The 27,625-nt window shown below is 45.2% G+C and overlaps 1 long non-coding RNA gene across 4 annotated transcripts; it reads right to left on the bottom strand.

Annotated features, from left to right (window-relative positions):
- Positions 1 to 1,720: 1,720 nt before the first annotated feature.
- On the bottom strand, positions 1,721 to 26,255 carry LOC150065316 (uncharacterized). 4 transcript variants are annotated; one of them, XR_016534942.1, is made up of 5 exons: positions 26,165 to 26,255; positions 23,536 to 23,687; positions 22,820 to 22,956; positions 21,595 to 21,896; positions 1,721 to 1,871 (listed from the first exon to the last, which is right to left on the bottom strand). It is a non-coding gene; the product is annotated as an uncharacterized LOC150065316 (long non-coding RNA). The 4 variants fall into 4 exon arrangements; XR_016534944.1 differs by having other exon boundaries at positions 21,739 to 21,896; XR_016534943.1 differs by lacking the exon at positions 1,721 to 1,871 and having other exon boundaries at positions 20,919 to 21,896; positions 23,532 to 23,687.
- Positions 26,256 to 27,625: the final 1,370 nt, after the last annotated feature.

The raw sequence follows: 27,625 nt of genomic DNA, 5'->3' as shown, positions 1-27,625 counted from the left end.
GGGATTGAAAGATGGTTTCTGAGGGCCAGAAGCGTGGCCTGGTGGTAGAGTGCTCGCCTAGCACACACAAAGACCCAGGTTCAATTCGTTGGTACCACATACACAGAAAAAGCCAGAAGTGGTGCTGTGGCTCAAATGGTAGAGCACTAGCCTTGAGGAAAACCCAAGGAGAATGCTGAGTTCAAGACCCAGGACTGCCACACACAAAAAATGGTCTCTGTCAATAAGAATAAACTACAGGGAAATTTCATATGTGAGGGCAAGGTCATGCATTCCCAATGAATGTAAGAAATGAGTTGAGAAATTGTCCCATTTTTTTTAATCAAGAAAAATAAGCAAATAATTGATCTCATTTCACTTTTAGTTAAAATCACTAATTTGTTAGGCACAGTGGCTCTTGCCTATAATCCTAGCTAAGCAGGAGGCTGTGATTCAAGCTAGTAGGAGCATGAGTCTCATATGTCCAATTAACCACCAAAAAAAGGGGGAAATGATGCTGTGTTTCAAAGTGTAGGGCACTAGGCTTGTCTCACAGAGAACCAGAGCAGCACATATGTCCTTAGTTGAAACCATATGACTAGTCAAAAAAGAAAAAAAGGCACTAAATTTGCAGGCCATGTAGCTGGGAAATGTATTACTAGTGTCTCTCTCACTAGCTCTGCTGTGGAGAGACTCAGGATGTGTGTCAACATGGTAATAGTTGCACACAGTTCATGGCCTATTTGTCTAGGTCATGAGGGCTGCCTTTGCAGTAAAAACTAACTCCTCCCTTAGACCTGAAGATATCTAAGAGATGACTGGAACAAGACAACATATTGACTTGTCTATCTTCCAGTTTTATCTTTGTCTCTGTGGCCTTAACCCATTCTATAAAGACACCTAACAGATATCGTGGTCAATAATAGTAGCTCAGTAAACTTGTGAAAAAGCAAGCCACCTAATTCCTGAAATATCTCCACCTATGCCCAGAAAACACATGACAACTCCTCCTTTTATTAGCCTATTCTCTATTTGTAACTCACCAACTTGCTAGAGTGGAGAGGCTGATTTCTGGGAAGGGGATCACATGTGTGTGTTCCTTGGCCAGTCAGTAAATTTTGTTCGTGCTGATGTGGTGATGCATACCTATATTTCCAGCAACTTGAGAAGCTTGAAGCTGGAGAGAAGGTATGAACCTCAGGAAAATCGCTAAGATGGAATAGGAACAAAACCAGCAAGAACAATAAAAAAAGAAGACCTACAAACAGAAAAGGTATTAAGTTTATGGCTTAAGTGGTGGAGCACTTGTCTAGCAAGCGTAAGTCCCTAAGTTCAATCCTTTAAACCATTATCCATTCAAAAGTGCATTCCTCATTCTGCCTCTTGAGTCATTGGTTTTTATCAAGAACCTGGAGAATGTAAGGTTTTTCTTTGTTTTACTCCTGGAGTCTGCTACCATCTAACTGATCCAGTACAGGTTCTCTTCCTTCATGTTGTGTTGAAGGAGACATCCAAAAGCAGAAACCATACACTCCAATGCATACCTCTGTGACTTCAGTGTTGCAAATAAAGCCAGATGAGAGATGCCCAAACATTCAATGTGTCTACCAGAACAGATCAAATTAAAGATCCAAATAAAACTAAAATATGGAAATATGGAATAATAGGTAGCAATTAAAATCCATAAAATGTAAAAGATAAATGGAACAATCAATGAAATAAAACTTTTTTTGTGGTACTCTTCACTGTTTAGGCAGCTGACCTCTGAGGGTCAAGAGTCTAAGTCAGCTCTCACAGGAAAGTAGGTGAGCGTATTCTCTTCATTTAGTCTCCCCAAGAGCAAAAAGCAGAGGTGTGGCTCAAGTGGTGGAGCGCTTGCCTTGAGCCTAAAACTGAAAAAAATCCTGAAGGTAAAACATGTGTGGTCACAGCTCTCAAGTGGTGAACCAATTGCCTAGTACACATGAGGTATAGTGTTCAATCCCCAGGGCAACTGCACACACTAAATCTCTTCCTTTTCCTTTCTAGTCTGCCTCTTGGTTCATTATAATGAACGAGTCCAGCCTGTTTCCACCCATTCTCCTAACACTTAGTGCTGAAAATCCTAGAGAGGAAAAGCGCCAGGAGAAACTGGGTCCCCTCTGCTGAGAGGCCACCCACTTCCTGGTCACCTCTCATTGAGTTTCTGCTCTGCCCCTTCTCTTTCTCTTTCCAGTGGAATCACAGAGCCCTCTGTGCTTACTTCCCTCACTTCTGTTCCCAGACTCTCGGTCTCCAGGCAGGAGGCCAACTGCAATTTGACCATCTCCATCCATCACCTAGAAGTCTTCAGGACAAGATAATCAGCCATGGTCCATGGTGGAACCACCCTGACACAGATCAGAGGCCTATGAGAAGTCCCCCCACTCCATGACTGTGGGGTCAGAGACATGAGTCTCTCATGCTTTCTGGATACCCTTTAATTAGGACTTTGCAGACACTCACTCGTTTATCTTTCCAAATACTTGGGGACAGCTAATGCAGCTGTCACCCTATCTTCCAAACTGGGCTCCAAATTGCCTGTTACCAGAGACTCCCCCATTGGCTGGCCAGTGGCCTAACCTTAAGATGCATGGGCTGACTGATTTACAGTCAAAAAACTAAATTATTTGTCTACTGAACTCTGGCCTCACCAGCCTTTAACAATGGCTGTTGTTGGCCTGCATTCAGGACCTTTGATTTTAGTATTCTTACAGATTTAAACAATTTTCTCCAATGAAACGGCAGAGTCCAATGGCAGGTCCCATATGCTCAAGCTTTTGTTCTCTTACATTCTAAACCTTCTCTCTCTTCATCCCATCCTACCTCACAAATTGTTCTTTGTTGCCCCCTCTCCTCAAACTCTAAAACATTGCCCAAACCACCTCTATCTCCATCTAGTCTTTTGAACTTTCACTCTGCCATTGAGCCTCCTCCTTATCCACTCCACTCCATCCTTCTCCTCCCACTCCTTCTACCCCCACACCTGAGAACTTCCAGTCTCTACCTCCCAATCACCTTCTGCTCAGCTCCTCCCTCTACCTTGCTCCCCTCTCCCCTCCTCTCTTCCCTTCCATTCCTGCCCACCACTCCCTCTAAAATGTCTCATATGTTTCCCCTTCATGAGGTAGCAGGACAGGACAGACCCTCCTGAGTCCATGTTCCTTTCAGCCTAAACAAGATGGATTCTGTTGGACAAAGACTGAAGTCATTTTCAAGCACTCTGCTCCATTACAAAAAAACAGTTTACCAGGATTATGAAATTGTACTCTCTCACCTGGCATGATATTTAGCATGTTCTTAGCTAGACCAGACAAGAAAGAATGCATTTTAGGGCCAGGAGCATGGCCTAGTAGTAGAGTGCTTGCCTAGCCCTGGGTACCACAAACACAGAAAAAGCTGGAAGTGGTGCTGTGGTTCAAGTGGCAGAGCGCTAGCCTTGAGCAAAAAGTGTCCAAGGACAGTGCATAGGCCCTGAGTTTAAGCCCCATGACTGGGAAGAAAGAAAGGGGGGGCAGAGGAGAAGGGAGAGAGGGAAGGAGGGAGCATTTTAAGGTCGGCCAGGGCTCACACCTATTGGATAAACAAACAGAATGCCTGCTTTCCCTCTCCCCTCTAGAAAGAGGCTAATCTTCCCACTGGAATTATCAGAACAATGCCAGTGATTCTGAAAACCTTGAGTTCATGGTTACCTGTCTAGTGATGGGCATGCATCAAAACACCCACTTGAGAGTCAGTTATGAAAACCTTAAGGAAGTCATCCAAGACCCCCACGAAAGCCCTGACCTCTTCCTTAACCACTTCTCAGAGGCAATTAGTATATTAATGCTAATGCTGATTCCACAGAGGGCACCCCACTCCTTCATGTTCACTTTATGAGCCAGTGCATACCCAACAAAAGGAGAAAGTTACAGCCCCTGGAAAAGGGGCTTTCCACCCCCCAGAATGAGCTTTTACACTTGGCTTTGAACAGTATTAATGGCAGGGAGGAGAAAGTTAAAAAGGAGCAAGAACAGGAAAGACAGCAGAGAAAGAAGGACACTCAACAGCTAATGGCCACCTTCCAAAAGACCCAGGCCACCATCCCCAGGGCTGCTGGTCTCAGACCTTCCCTCTCAGCTGCAAGGGGGTGGGGACCAGCCTCCTGGGCCTCACTTTGGGTGCAGTAAATGGGACACAGGGCCAAGGAAAGTCTGAGTCTAAAGCCTCCTACCAAGGCCTGCCCTAGCTGTGGACAATGGGGACACAGGAAATGTGAGCATCCTGCGGCCGGCCTTGCTCTGGGTGGACCTCCTGGTCTCCATGCTTCCCTGCCACCTGGTCCCATGCCCTGATACAATGAGGAGGCTCAGGTTCCTGGCTCCAAGCTGAGCCTTCACTTGACTCTATAGAACTCTGGGGCAAAGGGGTGGTAGCAGGAGAAAATGTTTATCTTCTTCAGGACACTGGGATGTCACTATCACATCTAACTTCTTGGGGAGGTCCCTCCACTCCCTCAGATTTAATAGTTATGGTGGTTATGGGGACTCCTTTCAAGCCCCTCCATACTCCCGCTGTTTCCTTCTTGCTTGGAAACTTAACTCTCAGTCATTCCTTTCTGATTATGCCTTAATGTCCTCTACCTTTATTAGGAAAGGGTCTGCTTTCTAAACTTGTTTCCTTATACCTAACCCGCTAAAATGCACCACTATTTTCCTCCTCTAGATGAAACCAGACTCCAGTGAACCTCCCCCCCCCCAGCCCTCTATCCTCCACCTTCCTTGCCTTCCTCCCTGGTGAAAATCACTGAGGTTCAAGGGCCAGGCCCAGTGCCCTACCACTCAAGTCTCCTTGAAGTGCAATCTCTGCCAGTGGTACCGAGTAGTGGAAACAGACATTTGAGACACAATGAATTAATACATCCAGAGCATTAATGCTCTCCATCACCTGCTTGGACAGAGAAGTCTGACGTGGGTTAGACTATACCCATGGGTCCTTTTCACTGCAGTGGACACACATATGGAAGAGGAGTGAGGGTTGGCAGGAGGAGTATGGAATCACCTGCATGCCACAACAGTGGCTGTGGAACAATCAGGGAGATGGCGGCACTCTCACAGGTAAATGCCCTACCTCTCTCTGACCAGAGATTTAGGGACTAAGGATGCACTTGGCATCAAGAATCCCACTCCAAGCAGCGCCTGGTGGCTCACACCTGTACTCCTAGCTACCCAGGAGACTGAGATATGAGGATCACAGTTCAAAGCCAGCGCCGGCACTGAAGTCCCTGAGACTGGTATCTCCAATTAATCACCAGAAAACCAGAAGTAGCACTGTGGCTCAAGGGGTAGTGCGGTAGCCTTGAGCTGAAGAGCTCAGGGACAGTGCCCAGGTCCAGAGTTCAAGCCCCATAACCCGGGGGGAGGGGGGAGTCGCCCCCCCACGCCCCGAGCGCGCCTGCGCACACCACACTGGCCATGCAGACGCCCCGTGGTGGGTCTCAGGGATCCAATGGAGCACCAGCTCCTGACCTTTGAGTCACCCATTTGGGACGACACCCAAATTCCCGGGACCAGAACTCCAGCCAAGTAGGAGAGGAGCAATCTCAAGGGGAGCACAGGCACAGATTCTCCCTAGACCTTCCGCGGTCCCCGGAAAATCCAGGGTCCCAGCTCCACCCTGGGCTAGGAAACTACAAATCTCCCGCCATCAGGCCTGAGGGCACAGTGCTGCCCAGGCAGCCCGAGCGCCTGCCCTGCCTGCCCGCCCACCCCTAGGCAGGACAGATTTCTACCTGCTTGCTCTGCACCAGCGATCTACTGGATCACAAGGAAATCAGAGGCTCCATCGAGGGACTGGATGCTGTACACGAAGGACACACAAGATCCCCCAAATAAACAGAAGAATTTTTTTTCTTTCTAATTATTTTTTAGTTCTACTTTTTTATTACTTTCCCTTTGTTTGCTCATTGTTTTTGTTCTTTTTTTTTCCCCTTTCCTTTACTACTTCATCGCGGTTTTGCTCACTCCTGGAAACAAGGTCAACATAGCTTTCTCCTTCATTGTGTATATATTTAACTCAAGACTATTCTGCTGATTTCCCAGTCCCATATATTTCAATCTTAGCACTTTTAATTTTAGTATTACTTCTTAATAGTCACATACTTCTAAAGGTTTTCTAATTATTGGTTTCTTTATAATTTTTTCTATTTTCTTTCTTTCTTTCTTTCTTTCTTTCTTTCTTTCTTTCTTTCTTTCTTTCTTTCTTTCTTTCTTTCTTTCTTTCTTTCTTTTTTTGCCAATCCTGGGGCTTTAACTCAGGATCTGAGCACTGTCCTTGGGCTTTCTCAAGGCTAGAGCTCTACCACTTGAGCCACAGCACCACTTCTGGATTTTTTCTAAGTACTGAGGAATCAAACCTCGGTCTTCATGCATGCTAGGCAAGCACACTACCACTAGGTCAAAGTCCTGGCCCACTATTATTATTATTATTATTCATTTTTTACCTTTTCCTGATATTAGGTGTTATCTTCCCTCTATTCCTTTCCTACCCTACATTCCATTTAGACTGATTGAAATCTCATAGGGATCAGGTTGGTTTTTGCCTTAAAACTGTGTTTGTGATTGGATCACAACACAACAAGTCAAGGAACCTCATCTCCCACTCAAAATAAACAGGAAACCGAGCAGTCAACAAAAAAGCCTAGAGAAGGGTCCTCAAAATGCTCTACATACGCTACTAGTAAACATGATAAATGAAAAGATTAAAAGCGTGAATAAGGCTATACATGAGGCTATTCAAAAAGTAATAGAAAAATTCATGGAAGCCACTAACAGAAAGCTGAGTGAATTCCAACAAAAGATCAATGAAAGAATAGCCACTCAACTAAAGGATTTGAGCCAGGCACAGTGGCTCATGTCTGTAATTCTAGCTACTCAAGAGGCTGAAATCTGAGGACGGTGGTTCAAAGTCAGAAAACCGTAAGTGGTGCTGTGGCTCAAGGGGTAGGGCAGTAGCCTTGAGCTAAAGAACTCAGGGACAGTGCCCAGGTCCAGAGTTCAAATCCCATGACCAACAAAAAACAAAGCAAAACAAAGGATTTAAGAGAGCACTCAAAACCAAATCAAGGAGGTAAAGAAATCCATGCAAGATATAAAATAAGAGACGCAAGCTATCAGAAATGACCAACTAGAAGGTAGAGAGATTAAAAAAAAAACAAGGTAGAGAGTACTGAGAACAGATGAGATGATGCAGAAGATGGAATCTTCAGAATTGAAGATAGTTTAGATTATATAAAGGAAGACCAGAAATAAATATTCAAAACAAGTCAAAGAAACATGACAGATCTCTTCAGGAGCTCCATGATACAGTTAGAAAACCTAATTTAAGGCTAACTGTATTGAAGAAGGCCTGGAGAAGGAAGCTAATTCAATAAGAAGTCCATTTTACAGAATCATCCCAGAGAACTTCCCAAATATCCAAAAGAACAGGTACATCCAGATCCATGAAGAACTCCAAAGAGACCAAACAGTAACAGGACATCCCACTGCCACATTATAATCTGTACAGGGTCAATGAAGACCAAGGAAAAGATCTTCAAAGCTGCCAGAGAGAAGAGAACAATCACATATAAAAGGAAACTAATTAGGATGACTACAGATTTCTCAGCAGAGACCATGCAAGCTAGAAGAGCCGGGAATGATGTATGCCATGCTCTAAAGACAGATAACTACCAACCAAGAATACCAGCTAAGCTCTCATTCATAAGCTGAGTGAAGAATAAAAATCATCCACAGCAAGGAAAAATTGAAACAGTATATAACTGCCAGACTAGATTACAGAAAATTCTGTAAGATGTTCTATACATTGAAAACCAACATGATATAGACAGATAAATGCACCGAAACAGTGCTATGGGGTTCAGAGATCGGTAGGCAATGAGACCAATCAGAGCATGATCAAGGTGTCAAAACTTTATTGAGGGCCAGGAGTTTGGCCTGTTGTGTAGGTGCTTGCCTAGCATGCATGAAGACCCGTGTTCAATCCTTCGGTATCACATGCATAGCAAAGTTGGAAATGGTGCTGTGGCTCAAGTGGTAGAGCTCTAACATTGAAGAAAGCCCAAGGACAGTGCTCAGGCCCTGAGTTCAAGTCCCAGGACTGGCAAAAAAAATTTATTGAGCAAGGGAAGTTCTGAAGTGCCTGGACTACATCCTAGCTTGGGATCTCAAAGTGTAGCCCTGAGCTTTAGCTGGGATGGGTTTATAAAGGAAAAAACTACACATAGATTGCCAGGCAAATTCTGTTTAAGCAAAAAGCCATGACAGAAGCAAAATTTTGCAGTTAGCCTTGTAATTTTGTGTAACATAAACATATTTTTCTCAGGGCAACCTGATCTTGGTTATCTTAGTGTAGCTAGAAGGCCAGATTACATAGAATGTTTTCTTTCCTTGAATCATCTCAGACAGCCTTCAGGCCCTTCTTGCCTTGTTGTTGAAACCATTAATTTCTCAATTTTTACTAATATGGATTAACTATTTGTAATAAACCTTTATGTTAGAGTTGGTCAGAGGTAAGAATGGCTTTTACTCTTCTACAACCAGGTAGTTTATAGCAAGAATTGAAAAGATATAGTCCCTAACAAAATGGAATAGAAATAGCAAGAAAAGACCTTCTATCCAAAAAAAGCCCAGGACCTGATAGATTCATAGCAAATTCTATAAAGCCTTCAAAGCAGAACTCACACCAACATTCCTCAAATTCTTCTACCAAATTCATTTCATAAAGCCAACATAACTCTCATCCCCAATCAGACAGGGACTCATCAAAGAAAGAGAACTATAGACCCATTTCTTTGATGAACATTGATGCAAAACTTCTCAACAATATCCTGGCCAATTGACTTCAATAACTCAACAAAAAAAATCATTCACCAGCTGGGCACCAATGGCTCATGCCTGTAATCCTAGCTACTTGGGAGGCTGAGATCTGAGGCTTGTAGTTCAAAGCCAGCTAGGGCAAAAAAGTCTGTGAGGCACTTATCTCCAATTAACTACCAGAAAACTGGAAGTAGTGCTGTGGCTCAAATGGTAGAGTGCTAACCTTGAGCTGAAGAGCTCAGGGGCAGCACCCAGGCCCAGAGTTCAAGCCCCACAACTGACCAAAAAAGAAAAATCATACACAAGGCCATGAGGGTAGCCTAGTGGTAGAGTGCTCACCTAGCATGGATTTGATTCCTTGGTACCATATACTCAGAAAAAACAGAAGTGGCATGGTGGCTCAAGTGGAAGAGCACTAGCCTTGAACAAAAAGTGTCTAAGCACAGCGCCCAGGCCCTGAGTTCAAGCCCCAGGACTGGCAAAAAACAAAACAACAAAAATGCACCACCATCAAACAGGATTCATCACAGGGATGCAAAGTTGGTTCAGTGTACTGAAGTCAATATAATTCATCACATGATCAGGAGCAAGGACAAGAAACATATGGTCATTTCAATTGATACAGTAAAAGCATTTGATAAAATCCAACAATTGATAAAAACTCTGGAGAAACTAGGAATCCATGGAGCATTCCTCAGTATAATAAAGGGTGTGTATGACAAACATACAGCTAGCATTATACTTAAATGTGAAAAGTTAAAGCCATCCCCGCTAAAATCAGGAAGGAGACAAGGATGTCTGCTCTCTCCACTTTTCCTCAATATAGTATTAGAATTCCTAGCTAGAGCCAGCTGCAGTGGCTCACGCCTGTAATTTTAGCTACTAGGAAGCTGAGATCTGAGGATCTCGGTTCAAAGCCAGCCCAGGCACTAAAGAATGAGAAACTCTTTATTTCCAATTAATCACTAGAAAATGGGAAGTGGCACTGTGGCTCAAGGGTAGGGCAGTAGCTTTGAGCTGAAGAGCTCAGGGGCAGCACCCAGGCCCAGAGTTCAAGCCTCCCTCCCCCCCAAAAAAAGAATTCCTAGAGCAATAAGGCAAACATAAAGGGGATCCAAATAGGGAAAGATGAAGTAATATTATTATGTTTCTTATTGAAAGAACCCTATAGACTCCACTCCTAAGTTACTCAAACTGATATAAAACAGAAAAGACAGCCTCTTCAACAAATGGTGCTGGCAGAACTGGTTAAATACCTGTCGAAAACTTAAGTTGGATCCTTACTTGTTACCCTGCACTAGAATCAACTCCGAGCAGATCAAAGACCTTGAGGTAAAAGCAGATACCCTCACATTTTTACAGGAAGGAATAGGAGATACACTAGGACCCCTAAGCACAGGTTGAAACTTTGTTGTTGGTGGTGGTCATGGGACTTGAACTCTGGGCTTGGGTGCTGTCCTTGAGCTCTTCAGTTCAAGGCTAGTGCTCTACCACTTGAGCCATAGTGCTACTTCTGGTTTTCTGGTAGTTAATCGGAGATGAAAACCTCACGGACTTTTATGCCCAGGCTGGCTTGGAATCGTAATCCTTAGATCTAAGCCTCCTGAGTAGCTAGGATTACAGGTGTGAGCCACCAGCACCTGACCAGGTGTTTTTTGTTTTGTTTTTTGCCAGTCCTGGGGCTTGAACTCAGGGCCTAGGCACTGTCCTTGGACACTTTTTGCTCAAGCCTAGAGCTCTGCCACTTGGGTCACAGCACCACCTCTAGCTTTTTCCATGTATGTGATACCAAGGAATGGAACACAGGGCTTTATGCATGCTAGGCAAGCACTCTACCACTAGACTATGCTCCAAGCCTGAAACTTTCTTGATATAGCCCAGAAACACAACAGATCAAAGGGAACAAAGGCTGGACAAATGGGACTGCATTAAACTGCATAGCTTGTGTATGGCAAAAGACATGCATGTTAAATAAAAAGCCCACAGAGTAGGAGATCTTCACTAGCCGTACAACAGACAAGGGCCTCATATCTAAAATATACCTACAACTCAAAAAATTGAATCTCTCCAAAACAAATCTTCAAAGAAACAACCATTCCATTCAAAGGTTGGCTAAAGACTTAAAGAGAGACTTCTCTGAAGAGGAAATAAGAATGGCCAATAGACACATAAAGAAATGCTTGATGTTTCTTGCCATAAAAGAAAGGCAATTCAAAACTAGAATAGCATTGTCAAGAATTCTAATAACAACAGATGCTGGCAGGGATGTGGCTACTACACTGTTGGTGGGAGTGTAAACTTGTACAATCACTCTGGAAAAGCAGTATGGAGGTTCCTCAGAAGATAAAACATAGAGCTCCCATATGACCCACCAATCCCATTCCCGGGAATCTGCTCAAATGTCCAGAAACAAGTCATATTAAACCTACCAGCACAAGCATGCTCATTGCAGCATTATTTATCATAGCTAAGATATGGAACCAATCCAGATGCCCCTCAGTAGATGAATGGATTAAGAAGATGTGGTGGTCCAGACAGGTGTGGTGATTCACACCTGTAATCCTAGCTTCTCTGGAGGCTGAGAGCTGAGGATTGCAGTTCAAAACCAGCCCCGGCATGAAAGTCCATGAGACATATCTCCAATTAACTAGAAAACCAGAAGATGTGGTGTATATACACAACAAAATTCTATGCTGCCATCAGAAAGGATGACATTGCCCCATTTGTAAGGAAATGGAAAGACTTGACAATGTGCAGTAAACAAGATTCAAAGGAGCATAGGCTCCATGGTTTCCCTAATTTGTCATCTGCATCTAGGATTTTCCTGGCAGAGGAGCACAGTACTGCATATAGCCATATAGCATGAGGCTAAGCGAAATGCACTCCAGGATAGGGAAACAAGAGATTTATCTTTGTGGTGGTTGTTTTTAATGAACTATGTGAAGTTACTTATTTTTTAGTTTTTTAATTGGAAATAAGAGTCTCACAGACTTTTATACCCAGGCTGGCTTTGAACATGATCCTCAGGTCTCAGTCTTCTGAGTATCTAGGATTACGGGCACGAGCCACTGGCACCCAGCTTTTTCATTTCTTTTCTTTCTTCCTTCCTTCCTTCCTTCCTTCCTTCCTTCCTTCCTTCCTTCCTTCCTTTCTTGCTGTTTTTTTTTGTTTTTGTTTTTCCCTTTGGGGTTTATCTCCTGTTGTTGTTGTATCTGACTTTGGTACCTGGTGGACAGTGTATACATTTATTTGTTTATTTGAATCAGGGGAGGGAAGGGGAGAAGCGAGTAATAGAGGCAAAGGACGAAGGGTGAACCAGTTTCACAGAGATATTCAAAGGACAATATGTTAGAAATGAACTTCACAACCTGGGAGGGGGAAGGGATAGCGGGCGAAAAACATGGGAAGGGGTAACAATGTTCAAGAAATGTAATGTACTATCTTATGTGCCTGTAACCCTCTACACATCACCCTGACAATAATTTTAAAAAAAAAGAGCTGTAGACAGGATCAGGGTCTCCACATGGGCCTTTTCTATCCTCATGTCATGTGAGGGGATGTTTGAAGGCCTTTGTCCAGCAATGGGCACTACAGTCCTTTGCAATGAGTAGGGATACCCAGAATCCTTGGCTGAGATCTACCTGTCTACCTTTCTGACAAGCCAATGACATCCAAGTCCCTAAATGAGACATAGTCTGCCTCCTATATGAGAAGGACTACACTGCTCCTCAATCCACAAATCGCTATAGCAATTGTAGGCCATGACCATTCCCCGCCACCGTCTTGAACACTTGGGTTATTGTAGGGACTGTAGGTCTGTGGAGGAAAGGCATGCACTGGAGAGATGGGAAGGGGTGGGTTAGGGGAAGAGTGTGGAGAGGAGTCTTGAGAGAATATCGGCTGCTCAGGGAGCTCTGTTTTCTTCTCAGAGTCAAGGTGAAGATCTAGAACATCAGCGTGAAACCATCACCCCTCATACCCTAGAACTTCTGGGACCCAAAGGCCTGAGGTCATTCTACTCTTGGGAAGGAACCTCTGTGTTCTCTCAACATGGCATGGATGTTTTGTTGTCTGCTTAGGAAATCTAATGAAGCAGCTGGCTCAACCAGGCTCATTCCATACCCACCCTGGATAGTGTGAAACAACCTCAGCCACATGACACAGTGGACTCTCCTAGTCACAGCCATAGACAACACAACCAGAGGGCCCCTTCAGCCAGTCCTCAGAAAAGCCCATGTGTCCCATTAGATCAATAGCTTCCCTGGATAGAAGTGGGATAGCAAGGAACATGGATCCAAGGGAAGAGAGTTTCAGGCAAGAGGAATCAGGTTGGACATCTATCACATATGATGCACGCCATCAAGAATAACAGCGCATTATAGCCCATTTCACTTGGCTCCCTGAGAGATGCTGATTCCCTGGTTGAGGAGAGGGAGAGAAGGGATCAGCCAAAGGCGCACTCAGACAGGAATTTGACGCTAATTCTACTCCTGGACCAGGAGTTTGCATCCCGCTCACACTGTGTCTATCACATACCCCTGGTTGACTCCCATCTACCCAACAGATGCTTTAGCTCTTTTCATTTTTCTTTTTTTTGCCTGGGGCTTGAACTCAGGGCCTGATCACTGTCCCTGAGCTTCTCTGTGCTCAAGGTTAGAACTCTACCACTTGAGCCACAGCACCACTTCCAGACTTTTCTGTTTATGTGGTACTGAGGAATCAAATCCAGGGTGTCATATAGGCTAGGCAAGCACTCTACCACTAAGCCATATTCCCAGCCAGTGCTTTAGCTCTTGAAGTATTCCTTAGTCCTTTCTGGCATGAGGGCTAAGGACACAGGACAGGATGGGTGGGAGCCAGGTCCTGTGGAGAAGAACTTAGCTCCATTGCCAGCTGGGAGTCACAGATTGCTGGTCCCCACACTTTGACAGCAAGGGATGTCATTCTCTCAATTAGGGGCCTCTGCTCAGGTATTTCCAGCATGTGGAGGCCCAGCGAAGGGTGTTTCAGCCTCTGTCTAAAGCTTGGAGCTGGGCATGGGATGAAAGGCTGCAGCTCTCATGACAGGATGGTGGGTAGACAGTCAGACATGGGTAGAACACCTGCTGCCTCCAACACTGAGCCAAGGGTTTCTCTTACAGATCCCAAAGGGGCAGCAGTAAGTTGAGTGGTGGGGTCAGTACATCCAGTGTGTTCTAAAGGCAGAAAGTCTGCCCAGCTTTCAGATAAAGACTAAAAATTTTATGGATACCTCAGGTGTGTGTGTGTGTGTGTGTGTGTGTGTGTGTGTGTGCACATGCATGCACATGCGTGTGTGTTACTGGGGCTTGAAGTCAGGCCTTAGCTTTTTTGCTTAAGACTGGTACTCTACTACTTGAGCCACACCTCCACTTCTATTTTTTTTGGTGGTTAATTGGAGACATGAGTCTCATACTTTCCTAGCTTTGAACTGTGATCCTCAGATGCCTGAGTAACTAGGATTATATAGATGTGAGCTATATGAACCATATTCCCAAGTGCCAGGTGGACAACCCAATCTGTTGTGTATCTGCATCTGTATTTACTCGGAAGCCCATCTTAATGTAGGTCAGGCTTCAATCTACAGAATGTTCCCCCAGTTTCCCCACCTGCCCAGGGTGAGGAAAATTCCGTGGACAGTCATGCTCAAATCCCCTGCAGGATATGGATGGCTGACCCTCCCCAGGGGCTGACTCAGGTGAGTGGCTGAGCTCACAGGGCCAGAGGCTCCCCACAGCATCTACCTGGTATCTCCAACCGGGCTGCAGGTCCAGCTTACGTGGAATACCTGAACCCTCTGGAAACTTTGAGGGCTCTTTCTCGTGGCTGTCCTGTGATGTGTCCTCAGGCCCCAGGGTCCTGCTGGTAAAACAGACTCCACAACAGTAAACATGCTTGGTGGTACTCAGAGCATTGGAGCTTTATTCAGCAGTAATGGTGGGCATGAGTTGAACAACAGTGCGAATGGGATTCAGAACACAAGGTCACAGCACACAGCCCAACCCCCGTCACCTTGCACGTCCATCAGATGCAGGCTGCTGTGCACACCTAGCCTAACCTGCATCTGCCTCTGTACCTGCTCTCCCTTTTTCTCTGTCTATCCTGGTCACTCGGATGGAGGGCAAGAGCCAGGGCCGCCTGCCCCTGCATCTTTCTTCTCCAACTGCTGGGTGAGGCATCCCACACCAGCGCACTCAACCCATGTTCTTAGTGGACACGGAGCTTCTGCACTTTAATAAGATGAATTTACAAAGCACATTTGTGCTTGGCCATAAAATAGGATTAGGAAGCTGCAGAGGCAAAGCGTAATGGGAGAAGCTGGGCCAAGGTGCTGTCCGGGCCAGAGTGGGTGGGGCCAAATTTCACCTGAGGTGCAGTTCAAGTTCATCCCAGTAATGGCAACTACAGTTCCAGAGCAATTCTGGGAAGCCTGTGTGACATGTATCTCTTTCTCAGTGCATGCCTGTCTATGTATATGACATTTCGCTGTTATCCTGAACCGTCTGCAATCTCCTTCCTAGTTCTTTAGTATAAATAAGCCTGTGAGAAAGGTAAGATTAATGAAGTGGGAGGTGTCTATCTAATGCTACAGAGGGACAAATACACCATCAAGGCTGGGCATCTGGAGAATAGGCCATGCCTCCGCTCCCCATGTTCTTCCAGGGAACCCGCCCTTCTTCACCTCTCCATCCTGACAGAGGATGTCAAGCACCATCTTGCCTAGCTAGCATCCTCACTGAGCCTACTGAAGCTCATGGCCGTGAGTAGGAATGGGAGAAAAACGTTTGCAGCTCATTCTTCCAGGATTGACAGAAAACTCCCTCTCCAGGGATCCAACCCCATGGCTTACACATTCCATGATTAGAAAGATGTTTTTAATATCTTCTGTAGCACGGCCCCAAAATTTTGTAAGGTCACTTTCAGATGAAATGCAGAAGAAATTCTGCTCCTCTTTTGGTAAGCATCTCACAGACAACTGGGGTCCTGAATTTGCTCCAGTCGGTTTTAACTTTACAAAATGCCATCCTTTTCCATATTGAAAAGGATCCAATAAAAGCTTGTGAGCTTTTCCTCCCAACATAAAGTGTATTTCAGAGTTTCACCTCAGGGTTATCACCTCACCTTATTTATTCAGTAACAACAACAAATAACAATTCTAGATCATAACAAATTAAAGGTGATTCTAAGAGGTTACGTTTATGTCTATAATACCTACTTTAAAAAATCAAATTGGAGGGGCCAGAAGTTTGGCCTAGTGGTGGAGTGCTTGCTTAGCATGCACTAAGACCCAGGTTCAATTCCTCAGTACCACATACATAGAAAAAAGCCCGAAGTGGTGCTGTTGCTCAAGTGGTGGAGCTCTAGCCTTGAGAAAGCGCAAGGATAGTTCTCAGGCCCTGAGTTCAAGGCCCAGGACTCACAAAATAAAAATCAGATTGGAAGAAGGGAGCATAGCCTAGTGGTAGAGTGCTCACCTAACATACACAAAGCCCTGAGTTCGATTCCTCAGTACCACATACTCAGAAAAAGCTGGAAGTAGTGCTGTAGCTTAAGTGGCAGAGGGCTGGCCTTGAACAAAAAGTGTCCAAGGACAGTGCCTAGGCCCTGAGTTCAAGTCCCAGGACTGGAAAAAAAATCAGACTGGGGAGGGGAAGCCAGTGGCTCATGCCTGTAATTCTAGCTACTCAGGATCATGGTCCAAAACCAGCCCAGAGCCGGGCACGGTGGCTCACGCCTGTAATCCTAACTAGGAGGCTGAGCTCTGAGGATCGTGGTTCAAAGACAGCCTGAGCACTAAAGAATGAGAGACTCTTATCTCTAATTAATCACTAAGAATAACAGGAAGTGGGGCTGTTGCTCAAGGGGTAGGGGGTAGCCTTGAGCTGAAGAGCTCAGGGACAGTGCCCAGGCCCAGATTTCAAACCCCATGACCCACACACTCACACTCAGCCCAGGCAGAAAAATTCATGAGACACTTTTCTCTAATTAGTTACCAAAAAAGTCAGAAATGGAGCTGTGGTGGATCAGTAGACTGTAGACTTGAGAAAGAGAGGCCCTGAGTTCAAGCCCTAGGACCAGCACACACACACACACACACACACACACACACACACACACACACACACACACACACACACACACACACACACACACACCAGACTGGGGGCACGTACTTGTCTGAACACTTGCAAGCCATAAAGCCCTAAGTTCAAACTATTGTCCCATAGAAGAAGACCTAAAAGCTGGGTGTGGTGGCTCATATCTGTAATCCTAGCTACTCAGGGGGCTGAGATCTGAGGTTCAAGGTTCAAATCCAGCCCGGGCACAAAAGGACTTTAGACTCTTATCTCCAATTAAACTCTAGAAAACAGGAAATGGGGCATGGCTCAGGGGGCAGGGCGGTAGCCTTGAGCTGAAGAGCTAAGGGACAGTGCCCAGGCCCAGTTTAAGCCCATGACCCACAAAAAGAAGCAGAAGCAGGAGGAGGAGGAGAGGAGGGGGAGGAGGAGGAGGAGGAGGAGGAGGAGGAGGAGGAGGAGGAGGAGGAGGAGGAGGAGGAGAAGGAGAAGGAGGAGAAGGAGGAGAAGGAGAAGGAGGAGAAGGAGGAGAAGGAGAAGAAGAAGAAGAAGAAGAAGAAGAAGAAGAAGAAGAAGAAGAAGAAGAAGAAGAAGAAGAAGAAGAAGAAGAGGAGGAGGAGGAGGAGGAGGAGGAGGAGGAGGAGGAGGAGGAGGAGGAGGAGGAGGAGAAGGAGAAGGAGGAGAAGGAGGAGAAGGAGAAGGAGGAGAAGGAGGAGAAGGAGAAGAAGAAGAAGAAGAAGAAGAAGAAGAAGAAGAAGAAGAAGAAGAAGAAGAAGAAGAAGAGGAGGAGGAGGAGGAGGAGGAGGAGGAAGAAGAAGACCTAATAAATTACCTAATGACTCATCTAAGTATCTTAGAAAACAAGGACAAACCAATTCTCAAAGCAGAAGGAAAAGAATAGTAAAGATCAGAATTGAAATTAATGAAGGGGCCGGGAGTTTGGCCTAGTGGTTAAAGTGCTTGCCTAGCATGCATGAAGACCTGGGTTCAATTCCTCGGTACCACATACATAGAAAAAAAGCCAGAAGTGGTGCTGAGGCTCAAGTGGTAGAGCTCTAGCCTTGAGAAAGTCCAAGGACAGTGCTCAGGCCCTGAGCTCAAGCCCAGGACTGACAAAAAAAAAAAAAGAAATTAATGAAATAGAAAATATAAAAACAATACAAAGGATATTGTGTGGCTAAATTAACAAAAGGATGATGCAATTAATAAAATGAGAGAATAAAATGATATTATAGGCTCTGAGAATTTGGCCTAGTGGTATAATGCTTGCCTAGCATGCACAAAGACCAGGGTTTGATTCCTCAGTGCCACATACACAAAAAAAGGTGAAAATGGTGCTGTGGCTCAAGTGGTAGAGTGCTAGCCTTGAGAAAGCCCAAGGACAGTGCTTAGCCCTGAGTTCAAGCCCGAGGACTGGCAAAAATAAAAAGCAGGTATTATAAAGACCACTGAAGCTGGGTGTCAGTGGCTCACTCCTGTAATCCTAGCTACTTGGGAGGCTGAGATCTGAGGATCATAGTTCAAAGCCCGCTCAAATCAAGAAAGTCCATGCAATTCTTATCTATGATTAGCAAAAAGAAAAAAAAAACCTGAAGTGGATCTATGGCTCAAATGGTAGAGAGTTCATCTTGAGCAAAAATGTTCAGAGACAGTGCCTAGGCCCTGAGTTCAACCCCAGGACTGAAAAAAAGAAAAGAATACCACTGAAATCAGGTCGCTCGCTCCTCAGGGTACTTAAAAAATACTTAAACTGCAATGAATTGCAAAATCTAGAAGAAATGTATAAATTTGTAGACATATATGACTTACCAGTGTTAAACCAGGAAGGGTTTTTTTCTTTAGAAAATGAAACAGAACAATGATGCAGCAGTACTGGATATGGACTACCAAGCAGAGGAATATATTATTGTGCCAAACTTAAAAAAAAAAAAGAATACCAATGCTCTGTAAACTGTTCCCTAAAATTCAGAGGACAGGAACATTTCTAAACTCCTCCTATAAAGAAAATATTATCCTGATATCCAAAACACATAAGGACATGCTGAAAGAGAAAGAAAAGTAGGCTAATTTCCTCAAATGCATATGCCAGAACCCTCAATAAAAATAGAGGGAAACAAAAGAAATAAAGGGATATAAATAGAAAATAAAGAGGGCACACATCACTCCCATGCTTATAAGATTGTGATTCTATGACTGAAAGACGCTCAAGACTCCAGAAACTAAAGAAGCACTTTCAGAAAGTAGAACTTTGGCTCAAGTGGTAGAGCACCAGCCTTGGGCCAAAAAAACTAAGGGATAGCACCCCAGGCCCTGAGTTAAAGGGCTCCACCAGTATAGGCTACATTATAGAAAGTGACACATGGATGATTCAACCTGGAAGAGGGAGCAGCGTCTGTGGAGAGGCGTGGAGAGTGAGTAGTAACACCGGTCACCCCACGGAGGTGGACGCAGCTGGCCTGACCCAGGACAGAATGCATTGGGCTGAGGTGGCACCAACTTAATGATTCTAGCTTGGCCTGACCACACTGAGTTCAGGTAGAAGAGAATGGCTAGAGTTGAGGTTCGCTATATGTAGCCACCAAATGAAAGGATGTGTACAATGGTCATGGTTTTTCTGTTTTGAAATATTGAGACTAAACAGAAAGGGGCTGCTTGCCAGCCAGTGAGGGGCCTTCAAAGGGGTCACTGTATCTTAGGAACCTGGAAGAAAAGGAAACAAGTATTCTGCTAGTCCGTTGGTGGGTCAAAAGTCCTCTCTACAGCCAGGAGCCTGTGTCCTAGATGAATACCTAGTTTAAGGGGGAGGAGGCAGCATCTCCCAGGGGACGGAAGTGACCCGTCCCATCCAATTGGTTGGAAGGAGAGGGTGGGGAAGGGGGACAACCTGCATAGTGGTTGTTGGCCAGCATTCCACTTTCAAATCTACTTATTAACAGTAACTGACCCAGTGGGCTAGTTCACTCTTGTAATCTGAGACCAGCAGGGTCATGGTCTATGGCAATCTAAGAGACTCAATCTCAACCACTAATAAGTCAGACATGGCGGGGCACACCTTTCATCTCAGGTACTTGAACAGCATGGGCAGGACAATTCTGGTTTAAGGTGACCTTGAGCAAAAAGAAAAAGGGGTGGGGGCAGAACTCACCTGAAAAATAACTAAAGCAAAATGCCCCAGAGGTGTATGTAGCTCAAGTGGCAGTAGTAATAGAGTGCCCGCTTAACAAAAGTGAGGGCTTCAGTGTAAAACACAGTAATACCAACATAATAAGTAGGAGGAAGTTCAGAACACCTGTGGAAAAGAAGACGACATTCCCTAATCGTAGCCTGGTTGCTGCAGCAGGTGCTGGGCTCCCAGGAGGCTAAGCTAGTGTGCCTCTTCTGGTCTGAGCATCCGCCCACCATTTTGCCCACCTGAGCTGCAGCCCTATCATCTGAACTTGAACACCTGACTCTGAGTCTCAGAAGCCCCTTCCTTGGAGCTCTGGATTCTGGACATGCCTGAAATGACCACTCACACAAATGCTAGATTCCACCCCCCCACCGCCCTTGCTGCTGATGGCTCGGCCCTGAGAGCTGTGACTCTCCGCTGTTGGTGGAAAATTTTTTGCACTACGGTCCTGCCTTCTCACTCCAATGCCCAAAAAAAGAGCTTTGGCAGTGTGAATCAAGTGGTATAGCACCTGTCTAGAAAGTGGGAGGCCCTGACTTACAAACCTCAGTACTACTAAAAGAGAACATAAAAGAATAACAAATGGTTTTGAGAGGGACACAGGTAACTAAGAAGGTGACCGTTTTCAGGAAGGTTCGGGCACTGGATCAAGCCATTGTGAAGCTGACTGCTTGAGAGGAGGCCAGAGGTCCTCTGTCCAAGACCACTGGTCTCTCTGGACAGTCCTAAGTTTAGGTGCTTCAAAAGGTTTGATCTAATGAGCAAGTGAATGAATATGGAAATGAATGAATGGATGAGTGAATGAATAAATGAAAGCCTACAAGCTGGGCTGTCACCAGGAACCGCTTCCCCTTTTTGCATTAGTTGTCCACTGTTCTTCAACCTTTCAGACTCTGCTGTTTGAGGACAGCAATTTTCTCCTTCAGTCTATCTCCCTGAGATACCCTTCTGACATCTTTTGGCCCTTGGAGTCTCAGTTTCTCTCTGTAGCCGGGTCTGACATGCCACCCTCACAGCCATGCTAAGTTAAAAGAACTGCCGTAAGTGGGGCATGGGCCCTGGGCCCGGACCTTAGTCATTGTTGGATGTTGTGGAGCCTGGGATCCAGTGTTTGGATCCAGCAAGAGTTTGCCTTTATGGGAATGAGGAAGGCAGACAGTGAGTGAGCAGCCTCAGGGAGAAAAGAAATACGGCACTATGGCGAGGGGGGGGGACAGTGCCCAGCTGTGCCTCTCCAGCTCTGCCCACCATTGCAATCCAGCCCTCTCCCACACACAATCCAACCACATCCTCTCCTGCTGCCTTTGAGGCCTCTGAAAGTAAATGGCCAGAGGGGGTCTGACACAGAGGTCTTGCTGGCACCTGGGAGCTGCATGCTCCATCTGGCTAGCTTGTCTCGGGCCAAGCAGACCAGTCTCCCTAGTGACAAGAAGTGATGTCACAGGTCTGCCCCACCCCTTTGAGGAGGACCAATTACCTTCCCAATAAACATGCAGAGTAGTACAAAATAAACTCAGGTGGAGTGTCCCAGAAATGTCCATCTCTGGCTTTTCCCCTGGGTAGGGCAGAAGGGTTTCTCAAGTCCAGGTAACGTCGACAGCCTCAGCTTGGCTCAGCTCACCTCTGCACTGGAAGACTTGAGAGGCTGGCAGGTTTGCCAGTGTACTGGACAAGAATTGTACATGGAGGATCTAGAGAGTCTCATCTACACCATCAGCTGCAGGGAGGCCTCGGACACGCTGGGCACACTGCAGTGTGAATTTCATGTTTGCCTTCCTCCTGCGGGTGTTTGAGGACATTTTTAACAAAACCCACACATTGGGGAGTCAGGAACTTCAGAGCACAAGGTTCTTTCATTCATCACTAAAATGCAGAGACACATATAATTGTCTCTGTGACTTAAAAATAAACAAAAGGGACATTGTTCTTGACTACAGTCAATGATTCCTCCTGTCTGAAACTCATTTCCTTTGACCTACAACTTATCCCTCCCAATCAATCTCTTCCCCCTTCCAGCCTCTGGATAGCATTGTACTTCTCTTTATTATTATTATTATTTTTTGCCAGTCCTGGGGCTTGAACTCAGGGCCTGGGCACTGTCCCTGGGCTTTTCTAAGGCGAGCACTCTACCACTTGAGCCATAGCACCACTTCTGGCCTTTTCTGTGTTTGTGGTCCTGCGGAATTAAACCCAGGGTTTTGTGTATGCTAAGCACACACTCTACCCCTAGGCCACACCCTCAGCCCTACTTTACTATCTTGAAGTAGCTCTACAAAGGAGCTGCCATTAAGCAAAATAGTTTATGAATACACTGTACCTTGAACAATGTCACCTCTTTAGACACTCTCAACCCACCTCCTTCTCTCATTTTTCTTGATTTTGTAGGATAATGCATTGAATTCTTGACTGCACTCTCCCTCACTTCTCTTCTTTCTACCCTCCTCCCTTTGACCCCACCCCACCAAATTTTAAGTACCAGCTTCCTGGTGTTTATTTTGAATAAAATAATTTAGCCATTTCATGGCATATGGAGAGATCTAAACTTGGCTTTGCAAACCATACTCTCTCTCTCTCTCTCTCTGTCTATACATATATATATATAAGTATATATATAACATATATATATATATATATATATTCAGTCCCTTAATGACAGCCAAGAGAAAATAAACTGCAGAAACAGAACTGCCTACCATACCAACCTGCTTTTGTCACTCTGGCCATTAATCCACCCCTGGGCTTAGAGGTCATCAGGTAGACTGTGCCTTAGCTGCAGGGGCTCCAGATCCAGCTAAGAAAAGAGCTCTCTCACCGACAGTCTGGGGCCAGGAGCAACGTGCTGCCAACAATATTAGGATATTGAGTGTTTGTCTACCTGTAAAATAGAAACTTGGGGGCCGGGAGTTTGGTCTAGTGATAAGAGTGCTTTTCTAGCATGCATGAAGACCCAGGTTTGATTCCCTGGTACCACAGACACAGGGGGGAAAAAAAAGCTGGAAGTGGTGTTGTGGTTCAAGTGGTAGGGCTCTAATCTTGAGAAAGCCTAAGGACAGTGAGTTCAAGGCTCTGAGTTCAAGGCCCAGGACTGGCAAAAAACAAACAAAAAACAAAACTCAGGCCAAAGTCAACCCTCAGATTGTGGCTGCAGGATATTCTCCTGCTTCACATCTCAGTCCCCCCCCCCCCCTACACACACCCCACATGGCTATACTGCAGGTAAACTATTCAGGCCTGGACGAACCTGCCCCCAGGAGGTAGCACTCCGTGTGGTGACTTTAACAATCACTCAGCCCAATGTCTTCCAACACAATTTGGATCATCTCAGTTATTTCAGTGACATAAAATAACCTCTTGATATCTGGGTAGTGTAAGGATTTCAACATTGCCTCACAGGAGATGAAGGTATGCTCTCACTTGCTCAGGATTTCATACACCACCTCATTGTCGTTCAGTCTACCGTGGGCCATTTTCTCTTTCCTTTAGTCTACAGGACCCTGTAGTGTTTTTTGAGTTCTTCCTCAGTAGACAAGGTTCTGGTTTGTCACCATAAGAATATGTCATCACCACCACCTAACAGCACCAGAAAAATTGAAAATTAAAAGTGGTTAGAAAAGGGACATATGTAACTCGAAGTATCTACCTGAAAAAAATATCAAAGGGGCTGAGAGTGTGGCCTAGTGGTAGAGTACTTGCCTAGCATGCATGAAGCCCTGGGTTCAAGTCCTCAGTCCACATACATAGAAAAAGCCAGGCATGGTGCTATGATAAGAGTGCTAGCCTTGAGAAAGCCCAAGGACAGTACTCAGGCCTTGAGTTCAAGCCCCAGGACTGGCAAAAAAATTATATATATATATGTATATATAATGATCTACCCCAAGGTCTTAGAAAAACAAAAACAAAAAAACAAACCCTAAAGGAGGAAAAAAAATAATTTAAAAAATCTCCACTAGGAGGCACTGGTGGTTCACACCTGTAATCCTAGCTACTCATGAGGCTGAGAGCTGAGGACTGAGGTACAAAGCCAGCCCAGGCATGAAAGTCAGTAAGACTCATGGTCAATGAGACAGCAAAAAGCTGAAAGAGGAGGTGTGGCTTAAGTGGTAGACCACCACCAACCTTAAGTGAAAAAGCTAAGCAAGAATGAGAATGTGAAGCCCTGAATTCAAGCCCTAGTACTGGCATACACACACACACACACACACACACACACACACACACACACACACACACACACACACACAGGTTTGTCATCTATTCTTTCTACTCAGATAAAGTCCCAGTTCTCAGAAACAGAAAATAAAGCGAGCTTCTCTTAATGAATTCCTATCACTTTTTTTCTTTGTGTGTGTATATGTGGGTCGTGGGGCTTGAACTGTGGGCCTGGGTGCTGGCCCTGAGTTCTTCAGCTCAAGACTACCGCCCTACCCTTGAGCCACAGCCCCACTATCTGTTTTCTAGAGACTAATTAGAGCTAAGAGTCTCACAGCTTTGTAGTGCCTGGTCTGACTTTGAACCGCTATCCTCAGATCTCAGCCTCTTGAATAACTAGGATTACAGGCTTAAGCCACCATGCCCAGCTTCCTGTCACTTTTGAAAGTTATCATTCCTTTTTCTGTTGATTTCCAGTCCTGGGGCTTGAACTCAGGGTCTAAGCACTGTCCTTGGGATTTCTCAAGGCTAGGGCTCTACCACTTGAGCCACAGCTTTTTCTAAATTGTGGTACAGAAGAATCAAACCTGGGTCTTTGTGCATGCTAGGCAAGTTCTCTACCACTAGGCCAAACTCTCGGCCTCTGGTGATTTTTTTTTTCCCCATCTGGCTATGGAAGTTTTCCACTTACTAGTTTCATGGCTTTGCTTATAACTTTTGGAATAGCTCATTAACTTTTGTACTAAGATGTAACTTTGTACACATCTTTGTGACATTGTCTTAATTTTGGCAGTATTGGGGTTTAAATTCAGGGCTTTACCCTTGGCGAGCAAGTGCAATATTACTTGAGCCACGACACAATTGTGTTGTCACACACATTCTTTTGTGTGCTTTTTTCATGATTTTTTCTCTCATCCTGGCCGAGAGCCATGATCCTCCTACTCATCCTTCCATGTAGTTGGGTTTACAGAGGTGCACAACTCTACTTACCTAGTTTGTTGAGGTTTCGCTTTTTTCTCTAGGTTGTCTTCAATGTTGACTCTCCCAGTCTCTGCCTTCAGCATAGCTGGCATTCCAGGCATGTACCACCACATCTGACTCGCCTTTGTCTAGATGTGATCAGTGTTTTTCAGTCTATTCACTATTCCTTCTCCATTTTTCTCTCCAAAGTGAATTTGTTGAAATTCTAACCCCCAGTAGTTGACCCCTCTGTGCCTCAGTTTCTTCATTTGACAAATGGGACTGTCATTCTGGTACGTGCCTCAATAAAGGCTCAAATGCTACCGCTCATAAGGGCCACTCATATTTTCGGTTTACTGGCCCCATGTTCAACATGACAACAAATGCCAGCTGAGAAGGGTTCAGGGATGAATGTCTCCCTTCTCCATCCAGTGTGTCTACATGTGTCTTTCCCGTTGCCACCTCTAGATCTTTCATCCCTCTTTCTGACCCAGCTCCTCCTCCTGTTCTGCTGGCGAGTCCCAGTTGTTTCCTTATCTGCATTCGGGGAAACTTGGGTGAGGTGGCCTCGCCTCCCACAAGGACATTTCTCAAATCCTCCAACATTAGAGCCCTGTGGGCACACGTGCTGGGAGTCCTGTACTTCATTGAGTGACCAGGATGCCCTGTGACCAGGGCCTAAATCCATGCTGCTGGAGGAACAGGCTGACCTTGGCTGGCTACTGGAATGAAACCCAAGGCAAAGTGGCTCAAACCACCAAACAATGTGGGGAGAATCAATAAAAACTAAGTTTGCTGGACATGGCTATTTGAGAGCCGGGACAAGTGGTAAAGCACTAGCCTAATAAGCTCAAGGTGTACAGTTTCATCTCCGATGCTGCAATTTAAAAAAAAAAGACTTAGGAATCTAATGGCAACTGTGCCAGGCATGGCTGTACCTGAGTGTTAGATGATGGTACCAGAGGTTACCTTCCTGGCCTCATGGCTCTGCTTACTGCCCTCTGTGCTGGGCTCTGCCTCTCAAGTTACAGAATGGCCCTAACTGTCAGCAACTGCAAGATGGACAAACTGCCTCAGCAACTGCCTCAGAAGGGTTCTAAAACAGTTCTGATCTATGAGATGTGATTGGTCATATGCCTAGGTCTTAGCCAATCACACTGGACAGAGAAGATAATCCTGGCTAATGGATCAGGTCACATGACCTCCTTCTCCAAGGTGGCCTGGGCTCTGCTTCTTGGTAAAGAATCTTGTGATGCATGAGTGAGCAGGGTTAATTGTCTTCTTTCCTTGGTATGCCTGATTGTATCCATATCTGGCACCATACTATCCTCTGTTCACCGCAGTATTCGTGGGAGTTTGCCCCTTCCCAGGCACCACTTGCAGTGTGAAGATAGGATTTGGGATTGAACCCAGTTTCCTTCTTTTTTTTTTTTTGCCAGGCCTGGGGCTTGAATTCAGGGCCTGAACAGTGTCCTTGGGCTTTCTCAAAGCCAGAGTTCTGTCACTTGAGCCACAGCACCATTTCCAGGTTTTTCTATATATATATGGTACTGAGGAATCAAACCTGGGTCTTCGTGCATGCTAGGCAAGCACTCTACCACTAGGCCAAACACCCAGCCTTGGGCCTGTTTCTTTGTATAATGTTGCAATGCATTACACAGTCATAAAACTTTGTTGACATTCATATTTAGAAATGTTCCTTTGTCCAAGAGACCAGAAAAAAATGGGCTAATAAAGGCAGATACAGCAAGTAAGTCCATGTGGAAAAACGAAATAGTTAAGCTACCCAACTTCCATGCCCCTACCCACTTCTCTGACCCTTACCCACATACTGAACCTCTCATATCTCTACCCACCACCTGCCATTCCTACCAAATTCTCTGAACCCTTCCCCCTTTCAACCTCTCTGACATCTCCCCACTTCTCTGACCATCTTCACACATTTGACTCCTGCCTACCTTCTTTGCTCCCACCATCCCTCTGAGTCGTCTTGATCAAACATGATAAGGGGTGTCAATGTGTGAGAAGTAATGCACCTTCTATCTGGCAAATATAACCATAACTCTTCTGTACATTACAATAAAAATATAATAAAAAGAGAGACACTATCTGAAAAATAACTGAGGTAAAAAAATGATCTGGGAGTGTGGTTCAAATGATAGAGTGCCTGACTAGCAAGCACAAGTCCCTGAGTCCAAAAATCCAGTACAAGATATCTGAGGGGGGTGGAAATCTGTGCTTAATTGGTATCTCCTAGAGGGGAGCCATTCAACCATCATGCCCAATTGCTGGAGGCCTATGCTGAGTATGAGTATGCTGAGGTGACATTGAGGTGGTAAGCTTGTCTGTCTGGGTCAACCACACCCTCCATTTGTTCTATAAAACCTTACATTGCTGCA

This window comes from Megascapheus bottae, chromosome 3, assembly GCF_031878675.1.
Source record: "Megascapheus bottae isolate mThoBot1 chromosome 3, mThoBot2.hap1, whole genome shotgun sequence".
In the NCBI taxonomy this organism is placed as follows: Eukaryota; Metazoa; Chordata; class Mammalia; order Rodentia; family Geomyidae; genus Megascapheus; species Megascapheus bottae.
The sequence above is the reverse complement of the archived record's forward strand: the minus strand, read 5'-3'. Positions and strand labels throughout refer to the sequence as shown.